At 44.9% G+C, this 12,678-nt stretch overlaps 1 protein-coding gene across 2 annotated transcripts in view; it reads right to left on the reverse strand.

The window, feature by feature from the left end:
• Window positions 1-12,678, reverse strand: part of PDE4D (phosphodiesterase 4D) — a 1,065,327-nt gene that overhangs the window by 711,667 nt on the left and 340,982 nt on the right. The window lies entirely within an intron of this gene.

Below are 12,678 nucleotides of genomic sequence, written 5' to 3' on the forward strand. Positions count from 1 at the left end.
ACTAGAGACTGCTACGCCAATGTGTGACCTTGTGGAGAAGGGCAGTCCAGTCCAGGTGTTGTTGGACGCAGAGAGCCAGGTGATCCTGGTACCTGCCAGCCGGGTGGCTGAGAACTATGTGCAGGACGTTCATGGAGTTAGCATGGACTGTCCGGTGGCTCTCCCCGAGTGTGAGACTCCAGTGCAATCTGGGACTTGTGAACTTAGTCATGCAGTTTCACATATACATAATGTGTTATTGGGCTGCGATATCGTTTTGTTGCTGTGGGGTAAGGTAGACACTTCTGCAGATAGTGAGGAAACTCCTGCAGAACCTGTACCTGTCCCTTTAAGTGAAGGTCTAAGGGAGCGCACATTGACGCTGGGCATGGGGAAAGAATGTTGTCCATTGGAAACAATGGTGCTGGTAAAGTGCAAAGTGATGGTGACAAGAGTGCGGAAATGCATAAGGAAAATGTGATGTCATATGAAATATGTGGTGACAGTGATATATCTTTCCGTTGCCGGTGTGGTCAGGGAGAAGGCGCCCCCTGGTGGTAAAAATGTAAATGATGATGAAACTTTATTTTCTGCATCTGCTAATGTTTCATGAAGCGCTATATGACTTGATCAAAAGGTTTGAAGACATGCCTATAAGAAGTGTGGAGCAAAGGCCCAGCTCCAGCTCACTGTTTTGAATGTGCAGGAGAATATGATAGGGCTAGAGGGTGTACCACACGTACCAGAGGTGGAAATGCAGTCTCCACAATGTTGGTTGGTTACTAAGGAAGGGTCCCGGGGGGAATTAGCTCATCGGTGCCCCTAGAGATCAGGATTGATAATGACCCGAGCTGGATATAGGACGTATGAGCTGTGACCGATGGCAACTCAGAGAATGAAGCTACCAGGTCAAGGTCTGGCGAAATTAAAGTAGTTGCTAGTAGCGACAGACAACAGTTATACCTGACGTGACGAGCGTTAAGTGGGGAGACGTCAGCCTAGTGACTGAGACCTATACCAGGCAGTGGTAGATGACCAGACGTGTCAGTACAGCTACAATCAGAAGGAGATAAGTGAGCTGAAGGATCGACTGCCTGATACCAGGTGACATTAGAGCGGCTAAAGGTGGTTTAAAAACTGACCAGCCGATCTCCAACAAAGGAGGAGGCAGGGGCTCCCCGTGGAAAAACGCGGCTGTAAAGGTTGCGGAAGTTAAAGGTTGTGGGACTAAGAAGAAATCTAGAAAAGAAGCAAGCCAGAAAGCTAAGTTCTCCAGCGAAGAGCTTACGGAGGAGGCCCTTAGAGCCACTGTAGTCTAGGTAGGAAGACAAACAAGCTCTGATGGCCTGGCCTGGCAAAATAAAGGGAAGCATGTGACGTCGGCCATCTCTTCCATGGGAACGTTGAGCCGGAAGATGGCAGTATAATGCGGATGCCCTGTCACGAGCATCCAGTTGGTACATGTGTTCACCCCACAGGTTTGAACAGAGGGGGGGGATATGTGTGCAATGTGTACATTGAGGTGTTGTTTCCCCAGGTTCCAGTCCGGGACTTGAGACATGCTCATGTCCAGGGATCCTATTTAATCCTGCTACTGGATCTTGGGTGTGTCTCACTCTGGAGAGTCCTGGAGGCTCTGTCTGTGTGGTCTCAGCTGGGCAAGGCTTAGGGCCACGAGGCTGGGAGATAGCCTGGAGTTGGGGGGACTACTGAGCCCCAATCCCCCACAAGAAACAGTGAACTAGAGACAGTGGGCATACTGTGCTCTGTACAGCCAGGAGGCTGTGTGACATTGGCTGACAAAGCCGCACGAGTTCACAGGGTGTGAACTGTGACCTAGGTGAGTCAGGAAACTCTGTGTTAGTTAGAGCCTAGCCGGGCAAAGTGTTTGTTATTTATGTGGATGTCACATGTGTTAGGTTGAAGCTGCGACTTCAATGATGACCTATATTGGTTGGAGTGTAAAATATGCACTGTTTGGACCTGAAACCTGGGTGTCCTAAGTCGTATCTGTGAGAATGACCCGCCGAATAAGAGGCGATCCCTTACAACGTATACCGTTGGGGAGTGGTGACCCCTGCAAACCGTGCACCCCCGCCCATTTACCTGGCGCTTTTAATCAGTAGCATTACATAGCCGCAATCTACTTAGCCCACTTGTAAGGCCCGGAGAGGGCGTGTATTTGAGTAGGAAGTATCACATAGCTGGATCTTACTTTACCCAGATAACGGCTGATAGCCCAAGAGAGACGAGTGTTAGAATGAGCATCAAAACACCAAGTTTTCTGTGCTTTTTTTATGCTGCTATTCGTTTGAAGTTTTGTTAGTTCTTTTGGTGCAGTTCTTTGCACAGATTTTTTTGTGGTTTTTAGGCTTCCCTTTGATTTCACTGGGGATTTCCATAGGTGAGCCACACCAAGAATGAACCTGCAGCTTTGTTTTGCAATCCAGATTTTCAATCCATGAGTAGTATAAAAGTGCTCATTACAAACTGCAGCGCAGTTTTTCCCCTGGAAACAATGAAAGGTGGATTGAGAGAGGGTTCCACATGAATTTTGGGGCAGAAAATGAGTCAAAATCCACTTGAAAACTGTACGTTACTGTGGAGAACCTTTGTTGGGTCTTAATAAATGACCCCCAAGGTGTGGTGACAGATCACAATTACACTGGAGGAGTCAAAATCCACTCAGAACTTCATCATCTGACTTGTATAATGCAGTAAGGTTGAATTTTGGGGTTTTGTTTTTGGTGCGTGTATAATGGGGACACTCATTCGATGTTAGAGACTTTGTTGTACTAATTCATAGCTGGTCCTTATGCATCCCAATATTTTTGACCAGAAAATGGTGCCGCATTTGACTACCCCTTTTAACCACGAACTTTTGTGCTGAGCACTTTTCAAAACGGTTGAGGTAGGTGCAAAATGAGTCAGACAAAAATTTGATGTTTTTTTGTTCCAGATCACAGTCAATTAGGAAATATTATATTTGGTCTCAAAAATTCTTCAAAGGTAACTTGTAAGCCATTAGGCTGTAGGCTCTAGGGAACAAGACTCATCCACCACATACTTTAAAGCAGATCGGACCACGCTGCCCTTACATAGGTGACAGGTCCATTTTTTCATTAGCCAAAACAACTAAAAAAACTTGACATCGTTTTGGTGGGAACTCTCCCCTCGTGAAGACAGTGGACTTTGGGTCTAGTGTATTCTTTGATTGCTCCTTTTATGCTGCACTGACATAGGACAGCATAGTTTGGTGACTGTTCCAACATAGCTAAAATAATTGTGGTAATGTTATCTACATATCCAAACACATAGATGACTCTGACCCAGACATGGGAGAGTGCCCTCAATTCTCTTTAGAACGGTACAATGTAACAAAGCATTTATGATGAAAAGCCATCCCCTCCCACATAACAAGGTGGTCTTTATTCTCAAGAAAAGGAGAAGATGATATCACCCATGTCCTGTGCATCAGGAGAGTTAAATCTAAAAATCTGTATCCCATCTTGGGGTCATGCATAAGGTTGGGTATTGTCCCATGGCAGTGGGTAATATGTTAGAAGACACAAGACTATAGTTTATTAACACTTGGTTTCCCAGAATCTCAATAGTGGACATACATACATACATACATGCACTAAACCGAGCTAAGGGCAGAAGCAGGGTAGCAGGCATAAGAGCTGCCATGCGGCCCAACATCTGAGGAGGCCTATCTTCAACTAGCTAACTCTCTTGAAACATCCAGGAGGCTCCCAGAAAAAGGGGAGATCTCCTGGATGAGTTGGCAAATCTCTTGGTTATGTGTCTATGCAAATAGATGGATAGGGTCGTCGCTGGTGACAGACTCCAGGTATGTGCTGCCCTGTCTGAGGTCGGCATAAAGTAATGACAGATACCGCGATTATGGTGGAGTGTCACCTACTGTACTTGTCATTTTCACTTATCGGTGCAGCATAAGCCAGGAATCCTCGTGTTCTTAAAGGGGTTGTCTCATCTTGGACATTGGGGGCGTATCACTAGGATATGCCCCCAATGTTTGATAGGTGCTGGGACTTGCACCTATCCATTCAAAGTGCAACCTCCATCTCTTTGCGGGCTATGTTCTAAGGATAGGTGCAGGTCCCAGAGGTGGGAGACAGATGTCTAAGGGAAAACTGGCTTAGTTGTCCATAGCAACCAATCAGATTCCACCTTTCATTTTGCAAAGGAGCTATGAAAAATGAAACGTGGAATCTGATTGGTTGCTATGGACAACTAAGCCAGTTTTCCTATACACCAGTTTTGATAAATCTCCTCCATAGTCTTTAAAAAGATACTAAAAACATAGTTAACCTGAGTGAAACCTAATGCCATGAATTCCCTACCTACTGCACGACCATAGTAAAGTTCTCAGCAAGCTACGACACTGGTCAGAATTCATTAAGATGCACCATGCTATGGTGTTGCCCTGACAACCGCAATGCTCAGACCCACAAATTGCCAGGATGTCTCAGGTGGCGTTACTATAACAACAGATGCAATACTTCAGATACAAGTAGTAATGGTATGTGGACTGGATAGATTATTATTTTATTTTTTTACACGATCCTTGCTACAGTGCAATGATCAAACAATTTAATATATTACAGTGTCTTGAAAAAGTATTCATATCCATTGAAATGATATGTGATAGACCAACACAAAGTAGCAAGTATGTGTGAAGTGAAAAGAAGATGAAACATGGTTTTCAAAATTTTTAATAAATAAAAGATCTGCAAAGTGTGGGATGCATTTATATTCAGCCTCCCTTAGTCAATAGGCAATGTCTTGTAGGTTTGCAGTTGTGCCATACTGCCTCCGTTTTCGGATGATGGATTGAACACTGCTCTGAGAGATGTTCAGAGCTTGGGATATTTTTTTTATTTTTTTTATAACCCATCCCCGCTTTATACTTCTCTACAACTTTATCTATGACCTGTCTGGTGTGTTCCTTGGTTTCATGATGCTGTTTGATCACTAATGTTCTCTAACAAACCTCTGAGGCCTTCACAGAACAGTTGTAGTTATACTGAGAATAAGGCTACAAGCACACGACAGCGAAAAACAGACATGGGATGGACCTTTTTTTAACAGCCATCACGCGTCTGTTTTAAGACCAATGGTTGTCTATGGGGCTATTCACACGGCAGTTTTTCTAACTTTCAAAAAAATAGAAGTCAAATCCGCCTCCTGTTGTTTCTAGGGGAATGGGGGCAAATCTGTTTCTTTTCATATGGATGCAGATTCAAAATGTGTATTTCAGATCTGCTCAGAAAAATATTTACTGCAAGTTTGTTGCGTCTCGAGAGGTTGGGAGAGCACGGAACAAATCTCAGGAGCCAGGAAGCTAATGCACCCAGAACTTAAAAGGGAACCTGTCACCGGGACATGGGTTGCTAGCTGGTCGCTAGCACATCCGCAATACCCAGTCCCCATAGCTCTGTGTGCTTTTATTGTGTAAAAAAAAACGATTTGATACTTATGCAAATTAACCCAAGATGAGTCCTGTATGTGAGATGTGTCAGGGACAGGACTCATCTCAGGTTAATTTGAATATGTATCAAATCGGGTTTTTTACACCATAAAAGCACACAGAGCTATGGCGCCAGTCTCTATACACAAAATCCCGGTGACAGGCTTTAAAGAAGTTATCCAATCCTATAAAAAGCTGCCCAATATTGCCGGCCCCACACACTGAATTTACTGATCCCACTCCCACACAGTGTCGAGGGGGAGCAGCCAATGGCAGGCGGGGACTAGCCTCCCTAGCGTCGCCCGCCATTGGCTGCTCCCCCTCGACACCGGATGTTTTCATCTGCGTACGGGGAGAAGCAGCAGCGGCGGTGCGGGGACCAGGAGCGGCGCAGAGAGCCAGGTAAGTATATTTAATGTGAGGGGCCCGGCATATTAGGAAGCTTTTTATAGGATTGGATTACCCCTTTAATGGGGTTACATCACAAAACATATTCTATATTTTTCAAACCAGCACCTGAATACTTTTGAGTTTGCTTGTTATTCAACAAAATGTATCTGTATAGCGCCACCTGCTGTATGTTCCTTTCCTTATTTCTTGTCCGTCTCACTGAGCTGGTTGAATGTGCTCAGTTTAAGGGTCCATTCACACGTCAGTAGTGTATTGCGGAACCCGGCCGGCACCCCCCCTCATAGAACTGTCTATTCTTGTCCGCAATTACGGACAAGAATAGGACATGTTCTATTTTTTTGCAGAGCCGCAGCCCGGAAGTTTGGGGCCGCCCTCCGGAAATGCGGCGAGCACGTAGTGTGCTCTCCGCATCTCTTCCGGCCCCATAGAGAAAGAATAGGTCCACACCCGTTCCCGATATTGTGGAACGGATGCGGACCCATTTGCGGACGTGTGAATGGACCCTAAATCTGAAAGTGAAGCACCTTTGCTTGGGTATATTGCTTCCTGCAGGATCCTGCGGAGGAGCCTGGGGGAGATAATAGGTAATATCTTCTATGGCCACCAGGCATATGTTCTGTTAGAAGCTGTGGCAGTTACAGGGAGAGAGATGCAGCAGAAAGGACACGCCCCCTGAGCTGCCAGGCTCAAGATAATCTAGCAGAGCAATTGGAGCTGCAGGAAAATCGAACTGGGTCCCGGTTGTTAAAGGGACTGATTAGGATGTCAGATGGAAATTAGGCATTGGGCACGTTGAATTTTAACTTGTCAATGCTTTTCCCCCATGGATGGTGCCTGGCTGCAGTTTATTTTCCTCTCCTCATTGAGAACACACAAAGCCCCACTGGCTGAGCCGAGCGCACATGGATACAGGACGAGCAGCTTTCTGCCCCATGGTAGAGATGTGCAGGGACAGCCATTCCCTTAGACTACTTTCACACAAGCGTTTTTGCTGGATCCGGCAGGGTTCAGCAAAAACGCTTCCGTCATAATAATATAACCGTCTGCATCCATTATGAACGGATCCGGTTGTATTATCTCTAAAATAGCCTAGATGGATCCGTCTCCAAAACTAGTGTAAGTCAATGGGGGGCGGATCCGTTTTCTTTTGTGACTGAAAAAACGGATCCGCCACCATTGACTTACATTGCGTGTCATGACGGATCCGTCTTGCTCCGCACCACATCGTGGACAGAAAAACGCAGCTTTGTGGAAAGGGAAAGCGCAGATGTGAAAGTAGTCTAATCTCAATGCCCTCTTTTCAAGCAGGAGAGATGAAACTAAGGCTACGTTCACATTTGCGTTGTTGTTTTCCGGCAGAGGATCTCAATACCGGGAAAATAAAGAGATCCGTTCAGAATGCATCAGGATGTCTTCCGTTCTGAAAGCATTCTGTTTTGCGACTGGACACAAAACAGCTGCGGTTTTCTGTCCGGTCATAAAAATGGAAAAAAAACGGATCTGGCACTGAAAACAATGTGAGTCAATGGTGATGGATCCGCCATTGACTTTCAATTTATTTAATGACTGATCCATGGATCAGTTTTTTTCTGTTTTCATTTCACACTACTACATCCTAACGGAACGGATACATCCGGTGTAAAAAATCAAAACGTATCCTCTGCCGGATCTCAATACCGGAATTAACAACGCAAGTGTAAGAGTAGCCTACTACAGACATGCTGAAATCAGATTCCTCATGGGGACCAACCAAATAGAGGTGCAAAGATGGACCGCGGCCTTCAGGATTGGTCTGTGGGTGGCACTGGGAAGAGCAGGCATGGGACATGTGTCTTCTCCATGCCTGCCCCTCATCTCCTGCATTGTTTCTGCTTGTAGAAGGAGTATTACCACTTCTAAGGGAAATGTACGAAAGGTCAGGCAAAGCTGGATAACAGTTAGAAAGCGGGGTAGAGGGAAGAGTGCCAGGGAGGCTAGCCCTGATCTGACACACCCCAACAAGTTTGCACATTTGGCAGATGAGGGGGATATCAGTCCAGGGACGGGCACTGCCGCAGCCGGACACTTCCTCTGCCAGTCAGGGAATGTCAGCTCCGGTAAGCAGGGGGACCAGAGAGCAGGGCAGGCCAGACAGTGCTGGTAGTGGGAGACTCCATTATTAGGGGGAACAATAGGGCAACCTGTCACAAAGACCGTGATCGCCGAACAGTGTGCTGTCTTCCTGACGCTAGAGTTCGACACATCGCGGATCGGGTTGAACAGATTACTGGGGAGAGGCTGGAGAAGGGGTAGTGGAGAGTCCTTAAAAAAGTGATTTTAGGGATTTAGGTCAGAAGCTAGGGGCGAAGGACCTCAAAGGTAGTATTTCCGAAATACTAACGTACCCACGAGCCACACAAGAAAGGCAGCGGGAGATTAGGGAGGTTAACAAGTGGCTCAAGAACTGGTGTAGGATGGAGGGGTTTGGGTTCCTGGAGAACTGGGCCGACTTCTCTATCGGCTACAGGCTCTATCGTAGGGACGGGCTGCACCTCAATGGGGAAGGGGCAGCTGTGTTGGGGAGAAGATGGCTAGAAGGTTGGAGGAGTGTTTAAACTAGGGACCGGGGGGAGGGTAATTACACTATAGGAGGGGAAGATAGTGCAGATAGAGACCGGGGGCAAGGTAGTGGGACTGGGGGAGAAATGGATGGAGGGACTAGAACAGTTCAGAAGGAAAGGTGTAGGGTAAAAAATATACATAAACCTCTCAAATGTATGTATACTAATGCCAGAAGCCTGACTAATAAAACTGGGGAGCTGGAATTAGTGATGTGTGAGGAGGACTATGACATAGTGGGAATAACTGAGACATGGCTGGATGATAGCTATGACTGGGCAGTTAATGTACAGGGTTGCAGTCTGTTTAGAAAGGATCGTCAAAACCGGAGAGGGGGAGGGGTCTGCCTTTATGTAAAGTCCTGTCTAAAGCCCACACTCCGGGAAGATATAAGTGAGGGACATGAACATGTGGAGTCACTGTGGGTAGAAATACGTGGAGGCAAAAACAATAATAAATTACTTATAGGAGTTTACTATAAACCACCTAATATACCAGAGTCCACAGAAAATCTACTACTAAACGAAATAGACGAGGCGGCAAATCATAATGGGGTGGTTATTATGGGGGACTTCAACTACCCAGATATAGACTGGGAAGCTGAAACGTGTATATCTCATAAAGGAAACAGGTTCTTGGCAATAACCAAAGACAATTACCTCTCCCAACTGGTTTAGGACCCGACTAGAGGGACGGCCATACTGGACTTAGTATTAACCAATAGGCCTGACAGAACAACAGACGTGCAGGTTGGGGGACACCTGGGAAATAGTGACCATAAAGTAATAACCTTCCATTATCATTCAAAAGAGCGTTTCTACAGGGAGGAACAAAAATACCAAACTTCAAAAAAGCTAAATTTAGCCGACTAAGAGAAGCCATAGGCCTAACTAACTGGGACAAAGTCCTCAAAAATAAAAATACAGCCAAAAAATGGGATATTTTTAAAAGCATCCTAAAATCTATTTGTGAGAGGTACATACCATATGGGAATAAAAGGTTAAGGAAGAAGAAGAAACCAATGTGGATAAATAGAACTGTAAAGAAAGCAATAAATTACAAAAAGAAATCATTAAAATCACTAAAACAGGAGGGTAGTGAGGAAGCACTGAAAAAAATAAAATATGTAAAAAACAAATAAAAGCGGCCAAACTAGAGACCGAGAGATTAATTGCCAAAGAGAGCAAAACTAACCCTAAAATGTTCTTCAATTATATAAATTGTAAAATGCATAAATCTGAAGGTGTCGGCCCTCTACAGAGTAATGAGGGGGGAGTTGTAGAGAGTGATGAGGAGAAAGCAAAGCTATTATATATTTTTTTCTCCACTGTAATTACTGAAGAAAATAAACTGTCAGATGACATGCAGAATGTAAAAGTAAATTCCCCATCAAAAGTGTCCTGTATGACCCAGGAAGAAGTACAGCGGCATCTTAAAAAGATTAAAATAGACAAATCGCCAGGACCAGATGGCATACACCCCCGTATCCTAAGAGAATTAAGTAATGTCATAGCCAGACCCTTATTTCTGATATTTAAGGACTCTATACTGACAGGGAATGTTCCACAAGATTGGCACATAGCAAATGTGGTGCCAATATTCAAAAAGGGTCCAAAAACAGAGCACAGAAACTATAGGCCGGTAAGTTTAACATCTGTCATGGTAAACTGTTTGAAGGTTTTCTAAGAGATGCTATCTTGGAGCACCTCAATGAAATCACGCCATATCAGCATGGCTTCATGAGGGATCGGTCATGTCAAACTAATTTAATCAGTTTCTATGAGGAGGTAAGTTCTAGACTTGACAGCGGCGAATCAATGGATGTCGTATATCTGGACTTATACAAAGCATTTGACACTGTACCACATAAAAGGTTAGTATATAAAATGAGAATGCTCGGACTGGGAGAAAACATCTGTATGTGGGTAAGTAACTGGCTGAGTGATAGAAAACAGAGGGTGGTTATTAACGGTACACACTCAGATTGGGTCACTGTCACTAGTGGGGCTCTACAGGGGTCAGTATTGGGCCCTATCCTCCTCAATATATTTATTAATGATCTTGTAGAAGGCTTGCATAGTAAAGTAATAATTTTCGCAGATGACACTAAACTGTGTAAAGTAATTTACACTGATGAGGACAGTATACTACTACAGAGGGATCTGGATAGATTGGAGGCTTGGGCAGATAAGTGGCAGATGAGGTTTAACACTGACAAATGTAAAGTTATGCACATTGGTAGGAATAATGCAAGTCACCCGTACATACTAAATGGTAAAACACTGGGTAACACTGACATGGAAAAGGATCTAGGAATTTTAGTGAACAGCAAACTTAGGCTACTTTCACACTCGCGTTTGGTGCGGATCCGTCATGGATCTGCACAAACGGATCCGTTCAGATAATACAAACGTCTGCATTCGCTCAGAACGGATCCGTTTGTATTATCTTTAGCATAGCCAAGACGGATCCGTCTTGAACACCATTGAAAGTCAATGAAGGACGGATCCGTTTTCTATTGTGCCAGATTGTGTCATAGAAAACGGATCCGTCCCCATTGACTTACATTGTGTGTCAGAACGGATCCGTTTGGCTCAGTTTCGTCAGACGGACACCAAAGCGGAATGGAGACTGATCGGAGGCAAACTGATGCATTCTGAGCGGATCCTTTTCCATTCAGAATGCATTAGGGCAAAACTGATCCATTTTGGACGGCTTGTGAGAGCCCTGAATGGATCTCGCAAACGGAAACGCCAGTGTGAAAGTAGCCTTAGCTGTAAAAACCAATGTCAGGCAGCTGCTGACATCAGAAGGGGCATAGATGCCCGTGATGAGAACATAGTCCTGCCACTTTACAAATCACTAGTCAGACCACACATGGAGTACTGTGTACAGTTCTGGGCTCCTGTGAACAAGGCAGACATAGCAGAGCTGGAGAGGGTTCAGAGGAGGGCAACTAAAGTAATGACTGGAATGGGGGGACTACAGTACCCTGAAAGATTATCAGCATTAGGCCCCATACACACGTCCGCAATTTCGTTCCGCATTTTGCGGAACAGAATTGCGGACCCATTCATTTCTATGGGGCCGCACGATGTGCGGCCCAGATCCGGAAATGCGGACCCGCACTTCTGGGTCCGCATTTCTGTTCACGAAAAAAATAGAACATGTCCTATTCTTGTGCGCAATTGCGGACAAGAATAGGCATATTCTATTAGTGCCGCGAGTGCAGTCCGCAAAATGTGAACGCACATTTGCCACTGTCCATGTTTTGCGGATCCGCAAAACACGCTACGGACGTGTGAATGTGTGAATGGACCCTAGGCTTCGTTCACACAGTCAGTGATTTCCATCAGTGATTGTGAGCCAAAACCAGGTGCAGATCTAAACAAAGAACAGGTGCAGATCTTTCCCTTATACTTTATGTCTGTGGAGGCTCCAATCCTGATTTTGGCTAACAATCACTGATGGAAAACACTGACCAAAAACTGATGTGTGAATGAGGCATAAGGGTTATTCACTATAAATATAAATATATCAGGGGGCAGTACAGAGATCTATCCCATCATCTATTTATCCCCAGGACTGTGACTGTGACGAGGGGACATCCTCTGCGTCTGGAGGAAAGAAGGTTTGTACACAAACATAGAAGAGGATTCTTTACGGTAAGAGCAGTGAGACTATGGAACTCTCTGCCTGAGGAGGTGGTGATGGTGAGTACAATAAAGGAATTCAAGATGGGCCTTGATGTATTTCTGGAGTGTAATAATATTACAGGCTATAGCTACTAGAGAGGGGTCGTTGATCCAGGAGTTATTCTGATTGCCCTGATTGGAGTCGGGAAGGAACTTTTTATTCCCCTAAAGTTGGGATAATTGGGCTTCTACCTCACAGGGTTTTCTTTTGCCTTCCTCTGGATCAACTTCAGGATAACAGGCCGAACTGGATGGACAAATGTCTTTTTTTTTCGGTCTTATGTACTATGTTATATACGAAGAGAACATGCCCCATAGTTATACACTATCCAACAGGCTGCTCCAGATATCCTTTTATTATATAACCCACTAGATTTATCTCCATGAGGCAATTCTTCTGTCGTAGGCTACATGCACAGACGACCGTATGTGTTTTGCGGTCCGCAAAATTGCGGATCTGCAAAAGAAAAGGATGACATCCCGTAGTCTATCCTTTTTTTT

This window comes from Bufo bufo, chromosome 2 (genome assembly GCF_905171765.1).
Source record: "Bufo bufo chromosome 2, aBufBuf1.1, whole genome shotgun sequence".
Taxonomy (NCBI): Eukaryota; Metazoa; Chordata; class Amphibia; order Anura; family Bufonidae; genus Bufo; species Bufo bufo.